Consider the following 21,775-nt stretch of genomic DNA (forward strand, 5'->3'; position numbering starts at 1 on the left):
TCTCAAAGGTGCATAGCATGTTAGTTGGAATTTCTCTAAAAATTAGCATTCCAAATTGACGAGGAGCTCAGATATCAAGGCTTATATTTAGTTTGCAGCATCCTAGTTTGTTTATATACTACTTTGAAAAGCACGTAGCTTTTATTGAGCAGCTTTTCTAATATACTTTTGGATAAAAGCTTCATGTTTGTGTTTAATCGAAATCAATCGATTCACTTTTAACGCTTTTGGACAAAAATTGAATCGTTAGATTCATTATGCTTTTGGAAAACAAATTCACGATTTGAATTAATTAGAATCAATCAAAATCAAGGGCTTATATTCATGACACGTGGCTAAAGGAGGTGAAAGAAAACCAAAACATCCCTTTAGGTTGCCTACCTAAAAAGAAGAAACTAATAAAAAATTATTGCTTAAGAGAAAGAAAGAATAACACAAAGTAATGTTCGTTTGTTTTATGCACAATGTTTTGGATCATATCGTTGGTGAAGACAGCTGTAGTTGGAATCATTAATGGTGGAAAGAGGTGATTGTAGTTTGCAAGGGGATCTGCGGAAGGATCTCTCATATTCTTTGTGACGGTGTGAGAGACTTCTATCCTTGAATTGAAGAATGTCTTTTGGCTTCGCGTTTCGTCCTCTTTTGGATTAATAGTGTTTGTATGTTATTGAATGATATTCCACAACAGCCTTGAGGAATGCAAATTCGATGCTCTTTCATCCTCCTATGAATGGATACTGTGTGCATGTTAATTGCTAAAAATTACAAATGATTCATGTGGGTGTACGTATCATGCATTTCATGCTGTGGCTCACATGTGTTGTTTGTCCTATATAAAACTATGCTGTGAGGAGCGAAGTACTCAATATCTTCTATATTGCTTTTCTCTACGTACTCGAAATGGCTACTATGGAAGGTTCAACAGACTACATGGATACTGACAGTAGTGCTTTTGTGAAAGGTTTGGAAGCATCATTGCAATTGCCTTCACTTCTCTTGGCTCTTTGCCATTGTCGAATTCGTCCTTCCTTATTTTTCGATTTGCTTGAGATTTCTCAGATTTCTTTCTTTGATTGCAAGCCTCGCTGAAGTTTTCCTTGAGGCAATCGAATCTCCTGTCACCCCTTTGTCTGCGAAACCTATTGTTGTGGAGCATATGGACAATGTTGGCAAAGGGAGTGATGTTGGTGATGGTACACACATGCCCTTGCGTCTTGTTTATTCTTTGATTTTTCATTCTTCCAACTGAACGCTCTAAAATCGCAACTGCGTTTCAAACGATTTCGAATCATTCTCATTATAATCGTTTGGATAGAAGCGTGGAATGTAGATTGCGTTCCAAATTATTTCATATTATTTTGATTACATTTGTTTGGATATACAATGGTTGCGATCAGTGTAAAGTTGGTGCTTTGCGTGTGTTTTTGTGTCTTCATAGCTGATCTTTTTCCGACTCCTTTGAGGCCTTTCCTATCCATTTTGATAGCCTTGCTATACATAGATCTACTCTTTTACCTATTTTGGTTATTCGACTCGCCTGCATGTTTTCTACCTTGGTTGGTTGAGTGTGTAAACCTTTGTCCAGATGTCTGTGTTGCTGTCTTTGCTTGTTCTTACATTGGAAAAAATGCATCTCCACCTAGTCCAAAGTCAAGTCTATTAGTGATTGGTTCTCCAAGTAGACATCCAAAAGAATTTGCTAAAACATTCTCCAATCAAGAAGACTCCACGTCACTCCTTGAAGAATTCTTTCCAAGAAGTGGCACAAGAGGCTTACACTCAAGGTAGGCATCCTCCTTATCACATATGAAAACACATGCCTATACTAGATATAACATGAAATCCAATACACTCGGGACTATTTAGTAAGGTGGGATGAATCCAATACCAAACGGACCCGGTGTCTCCACCAAAAGATGTGAGATGAAGTTGGGGGTCATAAAACTTCATGCACCTTTTAGCTTCCTACTACTGCTTCCAAACTTGGTGACATAGATCTTTATCACTAGGAAATGGGAAATAAAACAAAAAATTTCATGCTAAGAGACCACACGACACATTCTCCCCCTTCTTCCTTTAGATGAGAATGAAGATGTTAACATCCCAAGTGATACTGTACTCTAGTATAGGGAGAAGGAAAGGATTAGCGAAGCTAATAATCTCACCAAGCCAGTTTGTGCCAAAGAGAAGAGTGATATGTTTTTGAAAGAAGATCATGCATATCAATATGACATGAATTGATAAATATCGAGGGGTTTGAAGGAGCTTATTAGGTCGAATGGTGGGTAGGTTCTGGGGAAACATTGCTCCTCCTTCATAGATACCTCTACAAGTAGCTCAAAACACCCTGCAAATTGTCATTAGACACAAAGGCCTATAACTTCTAGTAGATATATGATATAAAATATTCAAGTACATGTAAAGATTTGCCCTAAATAAAAATAAACAATCACACATAGAGACTCATAACTTTTTGATTCTACATTTGATACAAAACTAAATACATGGGATGATGTGCCTTAAATATATCTTTGCGCTGATATAAGTTTCATCAAACTGGGAGCATTGAGCAGAAAGTTATGAGCAAAATACTCTTAGGGGATCAAACAATCATAAAAAACACCTACTGCTTTTACTGATGCTGACCTGGGAGAATAATCCTTCCATGCTCAAACTTTATCAACAATCCAAGTCCCATAGAGGTTGCCTAGGAGGGAAGGAAGATATCCCTTTGTGGCTCAAGAAATAGATAGACCATGTATGCACAATGAGCGGTTGAATATGAAGTACTTTTGAAGACTTTGGAAGAGAGAGAAGAACAAAGCAATGGAAAAAGGGGAGATCTAGAGACACTCAAGAGAGATAACCTGAAGTGACCTTCATTACACCTCGTGAGTCAGAGGCATGATTGACGACGAGCTCCAAAACTGGACGAAGGCACTAACTCGCACATGCACACCACCAATCAGCAAAGCACAGGGGGACCAATAACAAAAAACAAGTTCATAATTCCATAAATCGGTTATTATGCTTGGCCAAATTTGAAGGGTTGCTATAAGAGGGCTGCCATGGAATGAAAAGCCACTCTCTATTTCAAAGGAAGGAGAAATATTCATGGACTGAGCTATCAATTTTGCCACCAAAATCGGATGGAGAAACACTTGCGTTAACATCAGAAAAAATGTAGATGTTAAGCGTGAAAGCTACGTAGCAATGCTGAATTTTCAACAAATGGAAAACTCGTATCATCGTTGATGGGAGAATGCCATCAGTGGCATAGTCATGTTGCCTCAGCTCTTCCAACAGTAAATCTTTAACCTATTAACCAGTGACAAAAAAAAAAAAGGAAGGATGGAGGAGAGAGGACAGGTTGGTGGTTGTGGTAACCTGCGCTGTTTGTCCCTTCTCAGATTCGTGTCTCTTGCTTGCTGCCATCTCGATGCACCTACTGGATTTGAAATGACAAATTTCAATTGATGTCTCTGATTGTGTTGATCTTTTCAGGTACTCGTTGATCATTTTGTTGGTTCAATCAACCGTGATTGGAGATTGTGGTAATCACTCGATTCATCCTTCGGATTAAAACAACAGGTTGGTTTCGTGTCCTCTCTCTACGTCTTGCGCTCCTGTGTATTACGTACTAGACAGTCACCTGGAACCATGGAATACGTGACGTTCAGTGAGAGCTGTCAGAATCGATAGGCCAAGGTTAATTTCCAGCTACTATTGGATAACTAAGAGAAGAGATACCGAAAACATGATCTTCCGGTCTCCGTTCCGATCATTCCATTGCCTGCTTTCTGCAATTGGCATGTCAAGGATTGCCGTGCAATTTGCAACATAACCGGAGAAATATTGCTACAGCTTAATTTTCAATCATGCAATTTGCAACGTAATTAGGAAGTTCGAGACTCTGTAAGTCAGATAGCCCATGAAACCTGGAAGCTTGATAGCTTTTAAAATAGATTAGCAATAGAATAGCTTGATAATAGCTTGGGATATGTGTGTTAATCTTTTTATCATTGTTTTTCCACTTTCGTTAATTGAGCTGAATCTCAACAAGGGGTTCATGAGATCTTTCAACCATGTTACGCTTGAAATCGGCAAATAGGTTTCAAGCATCGTGAAAAGCAAGAACTGTGCTGCGTAGGTAAGAATTTAATTTGCATAAAAAGGTTTGGAAATAGCACTTAAGGTTTTGGAATTCTCAGAGCTTTGCAAAACCATATGTACACTTGCGTAGGATTTGCCTATGTAGCTCCAAAGTCTCCATCCACAGTCGAGGTCCCTCACAATGAAGCCAATTCCAAGCCAAAGTAAAGTATCAACCATCAGTGCTGGCAACTTCAATATAGCAACGTACACTGGACATGAATGAGAGCGGATCCACATCCTTCGGTGACAAAAAAGGGCAAGAGCCGCAAATCCAACTTCATGGTGCTCTTGGGTTCATAATAATGGAAGTAGCTGCGGCATTTCTTACGGTTGAAGGAGACGAGGGCAGGGGTTTCATGATTGGGGACGACATCCATGACAGCTACATGCTGACGAGCAAAAGCACGATGTAATTTTCGTTACCGACATTACAGCACTCTTTCCGATCGTGTGTAGTCTGAGTGAAGATGGGCTGTTGCGAAATTGAAAGCAATCAGGATTGCTCATCAGACAAGCATGCAATGGAAATATCTTGATCAACGTTGATGCACAAACTGAATAATATGGCTGAGCTTGCTCGACAATTACAGACCAAGGCCGCAACAGAGCGCAGGTTTGCAGCTCGTACCTCGTATTGTTTCGCGTGAGACGTCAGGGCAAGCCAAAAAAGAGAGATGACCACAAGGTCAAGAGCACGGGAGGTCAACGTTGAAAAGTCAAGGGTGGTCAAAGTCAAAGAAGCACGATTTTCCAATTTACTCAAACTTGCCAGAAGAAAAACCTCTCTTATCTCTTTGCAAACGCACTTTCCTCCGCTTGCACAGGAATCCTTGCCGGAAACACCGACAATCAATTACTCTTTCGGAAGAATCATGGCAAGTATCAACCATTGATTTCCTCCCCTTGCGACAGAACTTTTTTCCAGTCCAGACATTTGGAAAAGAAATCGTCAGAGCACAGACATTCGAATAGGTTTTCTGAGCTTTTTTTGGCTCTGTCTTCCTCATCCGGCGAAGCAGATTTTTTGCCTTGTTGTGGAAGATCGGAAATTCCTTCTTATCTCGTGAGGTTGCCTGAGTTTCGGAGAGCAAGCAGGCTTTTCAATCAAAGGTATGTGAGCTTCCCACCTGTCCCGATCCTTTTGCCACAGTCTGTGTTTCTTTGCGTACGTCTTTCTTCCCCAAATTGTGAGAATTTACAGTCCGCAGGATCACCTCTTCTTACCTCCTTTTTGCTGCCTGAGATCACTCTCATCCACCTGTATGAAGACGTCGATACCGATTCTCCTAACGCAGGAGTTGGATCGTATATCGCTTGTTCTCCTGGATTGCTGCTTTCGGTGGCAGTCTCGAACCCATTAAGCTTCATTCTTTCTCGTTGAGCGCTCAGTTCAGTCTTAGATGAAAATGCTGATTTAACGGCTGTAGTCCGTTTTTTTTCAAGGCACGCCCACATTCTATTGTTATAATAAAAAAATTGGGATCCAGCTAGGATGTATATTCCTGCTCTTGTTGAAGTTGTGTGTTAACGATGATGAATTTCCAAATCTGGTGGCTTCCATAATAAAAATTGAGGTGGTTCTATCTCAGTTCGGAGTGCGGGGGCGTTACCACTGTTTCTGTTGTAACCTATCTGGCTATTCTATTGAGTATGTATTGACCGGTGGTAACTTATCTGGCTGTTCAATTTAGTGTGTATCGGCCTCTCTGTTCATCCATTTTCAATTTATGGCAATGGGGAGGGCTTCTCCGTTAGAGGTTCGTTCACATTGCAGCCTTTTTTCATGTTGATCGTTCCATTTGTTTGCCCCTTTTTACTTTGGGCTACTTTATGTTTGTCTGAAACCCTAGCTGAATCTTTTTCCGCATGCATGCAGAGCAGAACAGATGATGCTTAAATCTGGTATTTCTGTCGGTAATTTTGAGCGGTAGACCCCTCTGTTTCTGGTGCATGGGGACTGGCTCTAAAGACCCTCTGGTCAAACATCTTGTAGGCTGGTAAGCCGCAAAACCGTCTTTATTGAAAACCCTTTGTTAGCCAAGCTGCCATGCCCTAGGGGAAGTCGGCCATAAAATGGAGGGCCCCCTATCCTGCGGATTAGCTCCACAGGCAGAGTGAAATTGTCTCAATGGCTGCATCTTCCCAACCGTGGCACCTCCCATCCACTTGCATCTGCTCAAACCATGGGCAGATGGTTAGTCCCCCATGGGCCACAATCCATAAGATCTATGTAATCTTCTGTGGGTGGAGACTAGTCCATAAGCGGGACCACAATTTGGTAACGATCTCCTTGGGTACCTACTACTTACCCAGGGTTGCTTTCTAGAAGGAGTTCAGGTGTTGGAGATGACGACCTATTCTATCGGAAAAAGGCACCTCTATAATCCTGTCCGAGTGCCTGCTCTAGAAGACCTAGACCACTCTCCTGGATCCTATTGGACCTCTCAAAGGTGGCAGCCTTACTACAACCAAAGGTGACACAGAGACTTGGTTCTGCCCAAAGTGGCTGGTACTGGGTAGTGGAAATGGTGGCCATACAGAAGCATGGGACTCAGGAGTTGGTTCGCCAGTCTTGTGGCTAAGGGCTATGCTCAGTGGCCAGGCATCAAATATGAGGACACTTTTGCACTGACAACTTGGATGGCCTCGATTCAGATGGTTCTTTGCCTGTGTCCCCTACCTTCGTGTGTCAGGCATGAGTAACCTGAGCTGTTGTGGGATTGACTTGGATCCATTTGGAGTTGCAGTGTCTCTGAAATATGTCTGAGATCTGCTGTTGATGCCCTCTGCTCCTCTCTACAGGATGTAGTCATAGGTGGCATTGTTAGAGGTCATCTTCTGCGTCAATGACTGAGGGCCTTGGTTTGCCCCGCCCATGTGAGGAAGTGTCAGGGCCTTTGTTGTGGGTTTGCCCACGCAGGAGAGGCAGAGGGGTTTCACCACAGTGCCCTGCATGTACCGGACCTGATCGCAGCTGTTTGCTCCTGTTTCAGGGTCTTGTGGGGGCTGGCATCTGTCGCAGAGTAGACAGGAGGGTGTGCGGGTCTGCAACGCCCATTCTGGGCCTGTTTGGAGGCACCATCAGCCTGCCTTGGAGCTGCCACCAGGCCACATGTGTGTGCCTAGGTTACACCTTGTTTGGTGGGCCATTTGGCCTCCTACCAAGGCTGCTGCACCCGACCCACCTGGTCGGTTTCCTGCAGACCAGGGTCGGCTAGTCGGCCACCTACCCAGCCACCTACCCGCCTAGTCGGCTGTATTAGGGCAGGGGGTGACACTATAAATAGGGCCCCCTCCCTCCCACTTGAGGCATCTCAGCAATCACTTGTTCCCTCAGTTTGGTTGAGGTTTTCTCCAGCAGTTGAGGAGCTTTTCCTGAGAGGCTTCTCTACAGGAATTGGCAGACAACAAAGTGAAGATCCCCGTTTTACCCACATTCCTTATTGATTGTCAACTGGACGGGAACAATTATGGCATGTGGAGTGTTATGATGAAGTCAATATTACAGTCTTACGACTTAGCGGACTTCATTCTAGTAGTTGTCACAAGGCCAGATCCCCTTGATGCGAGTTTAGGTATTCTGGATCAGAAGGAAGCCAAGAAATCTGGCCTAGATCTGGGACCTTGTCAATGCAAGGGTCCGTTCATTCATCTTCTTGAAATGTACTCCGATTTTTAATTGTGTCAAGCACATGTCGGCTGCAAAGAGTATCTGGGAGCATCTGGCCTCCCTCTATAATCGGACTTCCCTTATGAAGAGGGTCTCTCTCGAGGTTCAGATGAGGATATTGGATCCTGCTAATTCTTCTTCTATGCGGGAACATATCAATACGCTTCAATAATTTCAACAGGAAATCCTTCAGGCCGGGAAGGAGATCTCATTTGAAGATATGGCCATTACTTTGCTCTCTCATCTCACTTCCCAGTACTCTTTTTATTCTTCACTGATCACTAGTGGCAGGATGAGTACTCTCACTTGGTAAGAGTTGGTGCCTATGGTGCTGGATCAAGAGGAGCGGTTTCAAAGTTCCCCCCATGGTGGTGGCTCCGATGCTTTGGCAGCTCCGCAATCTGGCAAGAATCAAGGTTGTGAACCCTTGATACGAGGACTGAAGCAGAGAGGAGGCATTGAAGGCTGATCGATCGTTTAATCACTGTGGCGAGAAAGGCGATTACTGGAGGAAGTGCCTTTATCGGGTTAACATTAAAGGTCCCAATTCTTCCAAAGGTCCAGGTTACTTTCTCTGCTGCTATCACTCCCACTTTTGTGCATATTGAAATGATTGACTTTCTCACTTCTTGTGTTGGAGAGGGGGTTTTGTCTCTCCAAGCAAAGGACTTCCGGACCTGGATCGTTGATAGTGGGGCATCCCAGAATATGAGTCCTTTGCCTGCCAACCATTCTCTAAGATAGATTTTAGACTCATTAAGTTTAAGCTGCTCTTGAGTTCTTAGGTCTCGTCTGGCTTCACCAGCTCTTCTTGGGCTTTTGAGCTCCTGGGTCTGGCTGACCTCTCCAAAGTGTCACGTTACTCTTTGATTTCGTCCATCATTTGTGGCTTCATGTTAGCTTTGCTTTTACTCGCTTACGTTAGAACTTTTTGAGTTTTTTCCATTGCCTTGTGCCAAGACATCTCTATTTGTCTGTCCTCAACAAAACAAGCATCCCAATGTGCTTGATAGCTTCCTGAATGCTCTTAAAAGTAAAGAGTTTAGGGTCAGCCTTAAACCAAGAGAAAGACGGTTTGCCCATCCCAAAGTCACGCTTGAGGGAGACAGGCTTGTGATCTGAGAGAGAGAGAGAGTGGGGTGAACCTATGAGGAGAAGGAACGCACTTTGCCTACCAAATCCTAAGATAAGTACATTTAGTCTAGTCTAGCCTCTCTCCTATTTAGCCCAATTTGGCTATTACACCAAGTGAATTCTCGTTCTCTGCCCATGTCAACCAAATGCATTTGGTCTTTAACAATTTCCCAAGCATCCAGTTTTGAAACTTTGACAATTGAGCCTTTTTCAAGCCAGCTATCTTTTTAAGTCTCAACCATATTGAAATCCCCAATAAGAAACCACTTTCACTTATTGTATCAAGTGACTCCCAAGCATTTTTGGCCTGCCACTTTTAAGTGGAAGCCTAAGTAACAGTGTCACCTCTTGAAAGCGAAAATGGTTCTTTTATTTATTTCATGAAAATTAGAATTGCACTTGTTGTCCCTTCTGTGTAGTCCAGGTGCCACCCACGTGTCCTCTCATTCTCTCTCTCTCAACTTGAAGCTAAATTTCTATTTATGCCCCCATCATTTTCTCCCCCTTTCTCGCTCTCTCTTCTTCTTCTTCTGCTTCTTCTTCTTCTCACCTTTCAATTTGCCCTGACAGGCCTCTTGAATGTATTCAGCTTGTTTCCTATCCTTGTAACTGTTTGGGGCATAAATTGAAGTAATTGTGAATCTATGTCCTTTCATCTGACAAGTGATGGAGACCCATCTATTCTTTCTGTCCACAAGGACCTGTAGGACACAACCCTTAAGGTGAGAGAGCACTCCCAGGGCTGTTCCCCTTTGCCATCTTCATGTTTAGTGAAGTACCAAATTCTTCTTCTATCTATTCTTTTGAGTCTACTCTCTAAGAGGTCCCTTGTTACCTTGACCTCATGAAGGGCTAAAAAATGAGGAGAGAGAGCATTGGCTCTTAGCCAATAAGCCAGTTCCTCACTTCTTCTAGGGTAATGCCTCTGACATTTAACGTAAGGAAAGAGACCATCATACTCACCTTTCTTTTTGGATCCCTTTTTAGCCTTGGGATTCGGGCTGTCTATGTGGGGGCTGGCTATTTTGGACTGTCTTCTCTTATTTTGGACAATTTAAAGCTTTACCTTGTTGTGAACCCTCTCTCTCTTCTTGAGTGGATTTGGGAAGCTCTTCTTAGAGTTTGACCCAACCATTTTTTTAGTGACCATGTCATCATTCCTATTAATGTCCTCAAAATCCTTGGACTAGCCAGGCTCAAATTCATCATCTTGCATTTTGTCTTGATTTTCTTTGATCATCTGCTAAAGCGAGTTCTTAGTAAGGGGCACCTAAGGGGACTTAAACACGTCTTGTTTAGGAGGGAGATTGGAACTAGAGGGAGATCCCACTTCTACAACCAGCCTCTCTGGACTTTTGCCTCTCTGGACTTTTGCTTAGTGTAGGAACCTTGGGCACCCATTTCTATGTAGGAGCCACCGGAGACTTGGGAGGAGAGGAAACCTGGGGTTTAGGATTATTCTTTTTTTGGGGACAGTTCTTCACGGTGTGACTTGCTAATCCACAAAGGAAGCAAGAATTGGGGAGCTTTTTGTAGAGTAACAATGCTTCCATTTTGATTGAGGATGACTAGTGTATTGGGTAGTTTTTCAGCTATATCCATCTGAATACAAATCTGGGGATTCCCCCTCGAGTTAATAACATTTTTTGTTTCAATACCTAGAACCTTTCCAAGACCACTACATAGGGCTGGGAGCTATTTGCAGAGGGACATAGGCAAATCTGGCAATTCAACCTAAATGGGAACCTTGGTAGACCTCGGGTTGTCAGGGGAAAAGTTGTGAGACCACCAAGATAGAGACATTGACTAGTTTTGGATGGTCTATGGACCATGCTGCAAGGCTCTTGCAGCCGCTTGTTCAAGCAGGAATACAAAATAGCTCTTTCTGAGGAATCTAACGTTTGTGATGACTAGACCCTTCCTCACTCAGTTTGCTTGAATTTAAGCTTCTATCATAGTCAGGGGACGCCTAATTCCCGACAGAAAACCGACCAATGCATGTGTGCTAAGCTCGGTCCATAGGCTCAAGAAGGAGTTCATCATCTAGCATAGCAGTGACATGCGTACCTTGAATCAGGAGGCGGCTTTGCTTGACTAGGTTGGGAGTTCTCTTCTAGAAGTGTGCACGGTCCTTTTTGGCGTCCTCCTCCAGTTCCAGTTCCTGTGGACTGAGTCTGTGGGGTCTATGTTCCTTTTGTTTCTTTCGGGATTTTAGTGGCTTCATTAGTCACTCGTTCATTCATTCTCTGAAGAGTTCTCTTGCGCTTGGAGATATTCTCTTCTAGAGTCTTGGTCCTTGTTTTTGTCCTTCTCTGTCATGATGGGGGAGTGATCTTGTTTCATCAACTTCTCTTCCCGAGCAGGTCTTTAGAAACCTAGTATAGCTGCTTATGCTTGGGCACTGATGATGACATAAGTGTTGCTTTGCTTGCTAAGTATGTCTTCCTTTTGTTTTTCCTAACAGTTTTTGTTTACCTCTTTTTTCTTCTCTTTCATTTTCTCTTTTATTTTCTGCGTAGATTTTTGCTCTTTAGAACAACAAAAAATCTAAATTTGTATGATTGGACTTATTCTAGTCTTACAAAGGCTCTTCCCGAGCGGGAGATATTCGAGTTCTCTTCTAGGAAGGGAGTGCGAGGAGCAAATCGCAATCTAACGGGAAGGGAGAAGAACCCTCTTCAAGCAGTCTGAGTTGTTGCTGCGTATGAGGCCTTGGCACCACCTCTAGAGCCTCTAGAGCCTCTTTTGGCAGGGTGTCTTTGCTCTTCTTTGTCATATTCTAGTTCCCTTTCACTTCTTAGACTTTACCACCTCCACGTCCTCGTCTTCCTGCATGGGCGCTGTGGTCTGTGCTGTCAAAGTGGTATTTTCTACCATGTTCCGTCACAAAGCTAGCATCAGACATCTGCAAACTGCCACTGAAAAGGGCTTGAGCATCTTTCTTGGCCGCCAGTAGGGGGAACTCAGAGTTGTCAGCCAGTAGACTCCCCAAGCTCAGCAACTGTCCTTTTAGTCCCAAATCCCGAGACACACGCACGCACGCGTACAGACACAATGAAATGACATGACAAACCATGCTAGTTTTAAATATGGTATGCAAAAAAAAAGAGGAGAATGGAATGCAATCACAAAAGATCTCCATCGAATGTGTTTCATAGTGTGTGAAGAGTCAGACTCCACCCTATGGAGTTTTTCATGGTTATCACCTAATCAAAAGAGAATTTTGTCATAATATCCTACAATATGGTTATTTTTGATTGAGAAACTAACTCTATGCCTCACATTGTCTATTTGGCTAATTTGAATGTTAATGGGAAAATCTCTTGTACGAAAGGAGAGGAGACAACACTATGCTTCTCGTAGTTGTAAAGAACCATTCTCTTCGGTCTCCTAGAACACCCTAGGTCTTTTTTTTGGTCTATACGGTTTTTTGAGAGTCTTCTCTTCTCTTCTTTTCTACCTTTTGCATTGAACCTTTATGTTTGGTTGGCTTTCATCTGACTATAGTGCCTAAAGGGCAGGTATTTTTAAAAATCCATTGATGCATTTGGTGTTGGAAATAGGAGGATAGAATCTCTCCTACCTGTCACTCCGATCGCAGCTCATACAACACTCAGTAAACTAGATAGATGATCACACTTATACACAAAACCTCTCTCAAGAGAAATAGAGAGAGATAGAGACAATACTCAGGCATGTATTCGTCCACAGAATGTGGGATGACAAAGCTCAGAACTGAGCACAAAAGACAGCAAGGGTTTCTGTCACAAACTGAGCACTCTCCCTCTCCTTACATGTTGCCTGGATGCAAGGCGTTAGGTGTAGGTCGATAGAGAATGAGGGGGATTGGGGCTATTTATAGGCCCGATCCTGGGCACAAAAAACCAACCAGCAGGGGGTCGGCACCCTGCTGTAAACCCGACCTGTAGGGCCTCCACCGACCCGCCTTGGTCGGCCCTTTATTTGGCTGATCTGGCTGACTCAGGTGGGCTTGGGCCAGGCCTATATAAAGGGCCATGTGCTGTGCACATGGGCTGCTGAGGGCAGCCACATGCCCCTCTTTACCGCACCTGAAGCATTTCCCATCTCTACGGAATTCCGCTATCTGTTCAGGGGTGAATAGAGATTTGCCCTTATAAGTTCTTGAAAACTGAGTACCCCTCGGCTTCTGAGGCTGAAACCCTTTCTTTTCAGCCTTGGGGTACTCTTTCTTTTTTGATTTTGAAAAATCAGTTTTCTTTTTATCAGCACGTCCTGCATGCAAGGATGGCACTGTAGATGGATCTTGTAGCGGCACAAGACTCGCTATTGAGGCTGAATGCATAAGGTCTTGAATGTTCTTTGCCCCCAAAGCATTCACTACTGCCTGAATTCTTGGAGTGAGACCTGCTCTGTATTTTCTCATTTGGGTGCCTTTGGAGATCTTTTTGAAAGGTGCAACCTGCAAATAAGCATCCCAAAACTTTTGGTTGTACCCATCCACTGTATCTCCTGCATCCATATGCAAGCTGTCCCAATCTTGAAGAACATGGTCTCTAAACTGTTTAGGCATAAACTATTGGTAGAAGGCTTTCTTGAAGTCCTTCCACTTCCTTGGGGCTGACCCATCTGTGGTTTGTGCACTCCACCATGCACTGGCTGTTGCTGTCAAGTGCAAACTGACCATTCTTAACTTGGAGGATTCTGAAAAATTTTCTGTACCAAATGCAGCATCAAACTGTCTGATGAACTGCAATGCTTTATCTGTATGACCATACTGTCCATTGTAGGTCATAAACTTGACAGATTTTCCTCTCTCTTTAAATTCCTTGGTCTCTTTGGACGTCTTTCTCTTTCTAGACTTCTTGTGTTTTCTTCTTTTCCTGGATGGTTTATCTGATAAGGAAGAAGAAGACACAGAAGTCGAACTCGAGGTAGACGGTGATGGACTAGGAGATTGGTGATGATGCCTCGATCTCTTTTTACTATGGGATCGTCTCGTATGAGATCTCTCTTTCTCAGACTGTACACGAGAGTGTGCCTCTGGCATTGGCACGTCATATACTGGATTAGGCATAGCTTCTGCTTGAAACAAATGCTAAGCCCTTGGATCCCTTTTGAGATTTTCCAGCTCTTGTATACGAGTGCGTACCATCTGTTCAAATTCTTGTTGAGTTTGCGGCACACTTCCTGTCTTGGTTGTACATCCCCATCTTGTGAATCCCACTGGATAGGTGATTGATCCATATTCTGGGATCTGCAGATTTCACACACCGTGTAGGTAACTGATGCACAACTATCTTTGCTTTTCCAACAGAAAAAGTACCTCAACAAGAGGTGTTTTGCATTCACAATCTATGCCAGTACTAGCTGTCAGTTCAAGGCATATACCCACACAGTTGCCAAAGCATCAACAACTATATTGCCCTTTTCTGGCTGCTGCAGATGGCTTCAAAAGGCATCTGTTTTTCCCTCTTTTCACTGCTCAAAGGCATGCATACTCTTTTTCTGTAAATCTCTGATTTCTTTGCTTTTCTGCTGCTTTTCTGACAGTGGAAATCTACTTTCTCTGTTTTCTCTGCTTTCTCTGTTTTTCTGCTGCTTTTCTGACAGTAAAAGTCTGACAAGCAGATGAAAATTGCTAGCAGAAACAGTCTCTGCAACTGTTCTTAAAAAAAAAAAAAAAAAAAACCAATATAACCGACTCGCTAATGAAGGACAGCCATTACCACTCATAAAAGACAGTAATTGTGCTTTCATAAGCTCTCCCTCACTCCCTCTCTCTGAAGATGCACTAGGGCCCAGGACCAAACGTCGGGCTGGACCCCCCTGAAGGTCTTTATTCATGAGAGAAAATCAGTTCAGTGTAGAGCTGTCTGGAAATCTCTCCTCTCCACGTTACAAAACGTGAAAAATCCACTCTATTACAAGAGCTTCAAGCTCAATTCAAATTGGCAACATGCCACTTGTCTAAAATCTAGATTAAGTCTTATTACATGCCACTAAGGGCCATTCTGGAGTCTTCAAAGCACTCGGTCACACGAACCGCCGCCTAGATGCTTGTCAGGCTCTCGTAGCGCTTAGGAAAAATAATCCTTCCTAGTACCTGCAACAATTAAATAAAGCGCACCACCATGGCACCCATTAATTGTTAGCGCTTTGCATGCAAATAACACACTGTGGACTAATTCTAGTCACGGTGGGCGTCCCCACTGAACACATGTGCACATCTAAACAAATATATATACAAATAAATATATATATATTCTCTGGTTGACCGGAGTCAACACTCTTGATTATAATTAAAGAGCTTTGACCAAAGGTCGAGGCGTCTTAATTATAGCCAAGTCTCTCCAACCGAAGTTGGCACATCTTGGTTAGCCGGGGTTAACCCTCTTGGCGCATGCCAAGTCTTGTTGACCGAAGTTAACACTCTCTGACCGCAGTCAGGTTTACTTGACTAGAGTCAAGTATCTTTGACCGTAGTCAATCCTTTGACCATTAAAATAACTCTTTGACCATAATTAACACATTTAAAACTCTTTAATTATGATCAAATAAATGGTCAACTATACTTTGACTTAGGATATTTACATTGTGGTGACACATCTCTGCATCCACCTCCCGTTGGTAAAAAGGTCACGTGTGCCAACAACTCCTATTCAGTTCGTGGTACAGGAGAAGTTGAACTTACAGCCATTGATGGCTCAACATTCAAAATTTCTGATGTCTTGTATGTGCCTGGTATCACAAAAAATCTACTTTCAGTGTCCACTCTTAACAGAGCTGGATTTCAAGTCATTTTTGAAGATGACAAGTGTGCAGTCCATGACAGAGAGAGTAACTATGCCTTGAGATTGTCTGGCACTTTGTTACGTGGTCTTTTTCAGCTTGACATGTTTGAGAAAAGACCAGCACATGCTCTTGCAGTTTCCACTCCTATTGCTGCTATGCAGAATGCGGAGTTATGGCATGCTAGATATGGACACATGCATTATGGCAGCTTGATGACACTTCAAAAACATGCTATGGTTGATGCATTGCCTCCTCTTGAAACACCTCCTCCACATGCCTGTGAAGGGTGCATTCTTGGTAAAATGCACAGATTTCCTTTCAAGAAGGATGGATCAGTAAAAGCTGTTCGAAAATTACAGCTTATTCATAGTGATGTCTGTGGTCCCATGAGGACTCCATCATTGGGTGGTCATCTTTACTTTGTCACTTTTATAGATGACTACTCCAACTACACTTGGGTTTATGGGCTGAAACGCAAATCATAAGTGTTTATGGTTTTCAAACACTTTGCAGCCATGGTTGAGAATGAATCAGAACTCAAGATACAAACATTACGCACAGATAGAGGAGGGGAGTATTTGTCTATAGATTTTGATGCATTTTTGAAAGACAAGGGCATTGCACATCAGCTTATAGTGAGGCTAACCCCTCAGCAAAATGGCAAAATTGAGAGGAAAAATTGTACTCTTATGGAGATGGATAGATGCATGCTAAAAAGCAAAAAATTGCCTCACAAATTTTGGCTTGAAGGTCTCATGTGTGCCAATTATGTTTTGAATCGGGCTCCCACAAAAGCTTTGAAGACTAAGACTCCCTATGAAGTTTGGAAAGGGAGAAAGCCTTCTGTGGATAATTTTCGTGTTTTTGGATGCCTTGCATATGCTCACGTGCCCGTTGAGTTTCGGCATAAGTTGTCTGATAAGGCAATCGAATGCATTTTTGTTGGGTACAGAAAAATTGCTATCTAGAAAGACGTTTGCCAAAACAGTAGGTTCGCCTGTAAAAAGAAAATTGTTTTCCTATTGAAAGGGCTTAATGCTAGCCAAATGGGCTTTACGCTTGCCAGTGAAGAGAGTATCGTCTATTGTATTTATATATAAAAATGAAGCAAAAAAAAACCCTAGAAAGTTGACTTTGCAGGTATCATTCATAAAACCTTCAAGGAAAAAATAGTATCGATTTACCTTTTAGTTTTAAATTATAGGATTTTTTACAAAAAAGGCAGTGGCTTTGTAGTTAGTGTGAGAGCATGCAAATATCTATAGAACCTTGGCAAAGTCTAATGGATCTTGCGAGTCCTCAAAGAGTGGGCTACCGTCTCTACAATCCTGTCACACGCAAGATTATTGTAAGTAGAGATGTTATATTTTCAGAAAATTCAGCTCACACTCAAGCTGAATTTGATATGCCTACTTCTTCCGATGATGTCTTTGAGGGATTACTATCCATTGCCTTGGGTTCCCCTGCTGATATATCTGATGCAAATCACAATTTACAGAGACCTCCACATGCTCCGATTCAGCCACAGGATGTCTTACCACCTCCACAAGCAGTGGAAGAGGTTGTTCAGTAAGAAATTGCAGATATACATGCAGCAAAAACAGTTCCAAATTGGTTGTTACAAACTCTCAGGGAGAGTAAAATTGATGCTCCATCACTTGGCAGAACTCGTAGTGCAGTAAGGCATGGGGGGGGAGCTCTTTCAGTTGAATCAGCTTATGCAGGTACTCTTCTTGATGAGGAGGAGCCTGAGACATTTGAAGAAGCACATGATAATGCGCATTGGATGAATGCCATGCACGATGAATTGCAGTCCATTCAGAAAAATCAGACATGGGAAGTTGTGGATTTACCACCACGTAAACATGCCATAGGTACACGGTGGGTTTTGAAAGTCAAAAGAAAGCCAGATGGGTCCATTGATCGGTACAAGGCAAGGCTGGTTGCGAAAGGATATGCTTAGAAAAAGGGCATAGATTATGAGGAGACTTTTGCTCCTACATCCAGGATGACCACCATCAGGTCAGTTATCGCCATGGCTCAGTTGGACATTAAAACAGCTTTCCTTAATGGAGACTTATTGGAAGAGGTTTATGTCAAACAACCTCCGGGCTTTCAAATTTCAGAAAATGCACTTCAGGTATGCAAGCTGAATAAAGCTTTGTATGGGCTGAAACAGGCCCCACGTGCATGGTATGCCAAAATTCATGCCTTTCCGACCAGCAAGGGGCTGCACAATAGTCCAACTGAGAGCACCCTCTACATCAAGAAGGATGGGGGGGATATTTTAGTCATCATTCTTTATGTAGATGACTTACTGCTCACAGGGTCAAATGAGGATAATATTGCAGATTTTAAAGCTGAATTGCAGACCACTTTTGACATGTCAGATTTGGGGCTGCTACACTTTTATTTGGGGATCCAGTTCACTCAAGAGAAAAGTGGCATCGTTATGTCTCAATCCAAGTATGTGCAGAAACTCTTGGACAGATTCAACATGCAAGATTGTAAGCCCATAGCTACTCCCATGGAGCCGGGGCTGAAGCTTACAATGTTTGATGCATGTGAATCAATTTTGTTACACTCTATAGTTAGGCTGTTGGAGGCCTCATTTATCTTTGCAATACACGACCTGATATTCAGTTTGCAGTTTCTCTGGTGAGCAGGTATATGCACAGCCCAAAGACTATGCATTGGCAGGCTGTAAAACGCATCTTCCGTTACTTGCAAGGTACAATGTCTTTTGGCTTGATGTTTCCCAGGGGGGGTGACTTGCAGAGGCATGCCTACAGTGACTCAGATTGGGCTGGAGACTATGACACTAGGCAGTCCACAAGTGGCAATCACTGATAGTCAGAGTGCTATTGCAGTGGCAAAGAATCCTGTGTTTCATGCTCGCACGAAGCACATTGAGGTTCACTATCACTACGTCAGAGAGAAGTTGCATGCAGGAGAGATCAGTATGATGTATGTGTCAACACATGACAATGTTGCAGACATTTTCACCAAAGCACTTCCACGTGAAAAGTTTGAGGCATTTCGCAATGCCCTGAACTTATCTTCTTTTGGTGATTGATCATTTCCTTGTACATGACATTGGCACTGCAGGGGGGTGCTAGAATTATTGTTATAATTTAGCAGTGACCAATGTAATGTAATAAGTAGGTTAGGGGCACTTTTCCCTCATTTTAGAGGTTTTTTTTCCTAACCACAGTTAGTTCACTAACTACGGTTAGTGAAGGATAAGGTTTTGTCACTTAGACAAAACCTATCCCACTCTTCAGTTGTATCACTCTCTTCTATTGCAACTATTGCTTTCAGTTCTCACTCTCCTACTCTCTTGCTTTCCTGCTCACACACTCTGCTCTCTCTCCCTTAGTACTCACATACACATTGGTACAGTAAGTCATGGCATCTATAATCTGTTTGCGCTTTCAACGATCACGTCTTCTATTCAAGGTGACCTATGGCACTTACGTTTTGGTCACTTGAATGTCGAAGCGCTCCACCGTGCTGCTTGTGATCAAATGGTTCTCGGCTTACCTAATGTGGGCAGTAAGCACGGTCAGTGCCGATCATGTATTCAAGGAAAGCAACACTGAGATGCTTTCCTGAAGTAGGCGTCACGGCGGGCTTCCTTACCTCTGGAGTTGGTCCATGTTGAGCTTTATGGACCTATGACTGTTGCCAGTCTTGGCGGGGCTCTCTATTTCATGCTACTGGTTGAGGACTCCAGCAGGTTTATCTGGGTATACTTTTTGGCCCACTAGTTTGGCGTGTTCTCGTTTCTGGGAATTGTGTGCCCTAGTTGAGAATGAATCTAACTTTCATGTGAAAACCCTTTGGTCTGACAAAGGTGGTGAATTTTGTTCTCATCCATTTGAGGAGTTTTGTGTGACAAAGGGCATTCGGTAGGAGTTTGCGAATACTGGCATTGCCTCTGAAGCAGGTGTTGTTGAGTGGAAGAATTACACCGTGGTTGAAATGTCTCGGACCATGTTGGCTCACTGGGAGGTTCCCCGGTTTCTTTGAGCTGAGGCCACTGCCACTGCAGTACTCATCCTCAATCATTCTTCGACGTTTGCTGTTCCCAAAGCCATTCTTTTTGAGGCCTATTTTGGCAAGAAGCTTGATGTTCCCTATTTTTGTGTGTTTGGGTGTGATGCCTCCACCCACACGATCTTATTAGTTACAATTTTCAATCTACAGGTTATCACTTGTATGATCCTTCCAAGAGGGAGATTATCCTGAGTAGGGATGTCATCTTTGATGAGCAAATTCCATCTTCGATGGTTGATGCCGAGCCAACTATTCTCCTAGAGACTATGGATGATGACAATAGTGATGATTTTGTTCCTGCACTGCCCCCAGCCCTGGCATTTGTTCCTGATCCTCCCCTCGAAAGTGATTCTGATAGTGATCCAGATGTTTCTCCACCTCCCGAGGCAACAGGGGAAAGTTCCGGGTCAGGCTCTCAGAAAGTACACCTTGTTGGTTGATTAGACCAAATCTTCCTCGGTCTCCTACACTTCTTCCTGGGTTTGGAGATTTCACAGGGGCCAGAATGATATTTTGTGTCTCAGAAACGTTATACTCAAGAGCATATGTCAGAATGTCGTGCCATTTCCTCACCCCATGAACCCGAGTACCAAATTGTCCAAATATGACCCCAGTGACCCAGTGGATGCAAGCAGATATCGCCAGTTGATTGGCTCCCCAATTAGGCTCCTCAATACTAGACTGGATCTATGTTACTCTGTTGGCTTTCTCAGCTCCTTCATGCAGACACCTAAGAAGACCCATTGGGACGATGGTATGCGGATCCTTCACTATCTTCAAGGGTCTCGCAATTGAGGGTTGTTCTATCAGTCAAGGTGGCATTCTAGGATCCAGCTTTTAGGTTGGAGTGATTCCGATTGGGGAGGAGATTCAAGCATTTGTCGTTTTACCATTGGGTATAGTTTTACTCTCGGTTCAGCAGCCATCACTTGGAGTAGTATAAGGCAACCCATAGTAGCCTCGTCTTCAACCGAGGCTGGGTACCGTGCTGCATGTTCCGCTACTTGTGAGGCACTTTGGCTCCAGAGGTTGCTCGGAGAGATTGGGTTCCCATAGACATCCCCGACAGTGACAATAAGAGCCGTATTGCCCTTGCTCGGGACCCCTTGTTTCATGCCCATACCAAGCATATTAAGATCCAGTAGCACTTTGCCCGGAAGAAGGTGCTTGATGACGTGATCCAACTGACGCCCGCCCATGTGAGGGAGTGTTAGGGCCTTTGTTGTGGGTTTGTCCGCCTAGGAGAGGCAGAGGGGGTTCACCATGGTGGCCTGCATGCACCCGGAGCTGTTTGCTCCTGTTTCGGGGTCTTGTGGGGGCCATCATCTGACATGGAGTAGGCAGGAGGGTGCAGGGGTCTGCAATGCCCATTCCAGGCCTGTTTGGAGGCGCCATCAGCCTCTAGTAGGCCACACGTGTGTGCCTAGGTGGCACCTTGTTTGGCGGGCCATTTGGCCTCCTACCAGGGCTGCTGCACCCAACCCACATGGTCAGTTTCCTGCAGACCAGGGTCAGCCCCTAGTCGGCCACCTACCCTCCTAGTCGGCCCCTCCTGGACTGGGGTGATCCTATAAATAGGGCCCCCTCCCTCCCACTTGTGGCATCTCAGCAGTCACTTGCTCCCTCAGTTTGGTTGAGGTTTTCTCCAGCAGTTGAGGAGCTTTTGCTGAGATCCTTGTGCAAGTCTCTCCTGGCTCTCTTGTTTTCAGTTCTTTCTGTGAATGTTTGCTGTTTCCTCTCCATTGTTGTTCAGCACCGCTGCACTTCTCATAGGCGTGAGGCAGCCTGACGTCAGAATGCCATACCGTTGGTGCCTCAAATGTGGTGGGTCGGCTTGTGTCGAGTCTCTTGCTGACCTGGTCTATCATGTCTGGACGTCAAGGTCTCTTTCTAGACGTCTCTTCTCTGAAGAAGTCAGTGATCTCTTGTTGTTTCGGGCGATGTCCCATGGGAGGTGCCATGAGTACTGTCTTTTTTTATGAC

General features: G+C 43.7%; 1 protein-coding gene across 2 annotated transcripts in view; it reads left to right on the forward strand.

The window, feature by feature from the left end:
• Nucleotides 1–3,128: 3,128 nt before the first annotated feature.
• LOC147893640 (calmodulin-binding receptor-like cytoplasmic kinase 2) overlaps nt 3,129–21,775 on the forward strand; it is a 30,041-nt gene continuing 11,394 nt past the window's right edge. The window contains exons 1-2 of one of the 2 annotated variants that reach the window (XM_087385564.1): nt 3,129–3,382; nt 3,505–3,591. The gene's annotated coding sequence lies outside the window, so the exon portion shown is untranslated. Of the gene's footprint in view, nt 3,383–3,504; nt 3,592–4,912; nt 5,031–5,174; nt 5,266–21,775 lie in introns of those variants that run through there. The other variant, XM_087385562.1, reaches the window with a different exon arrangement.

The sequence above is a fragment of the Dipteris shenzhenensis genome, chromosome 15, assembly GCF_047967505.1.
Source record: "Dipteris shenzhenensis isolate YYH24624 ecotype China chromosome 15, Dip_SZ_1.0, whole genome shotgun sequence".
In the NCBI taxonomy this organism is placed as follows: domain Eukaryota; kingdom Viridiplantae; phylum Streptophyta; class Polypodiopsida; order Gleicheniales; family Dipteridaceae; genus Dipteris; species Dipteris shenzhenensis.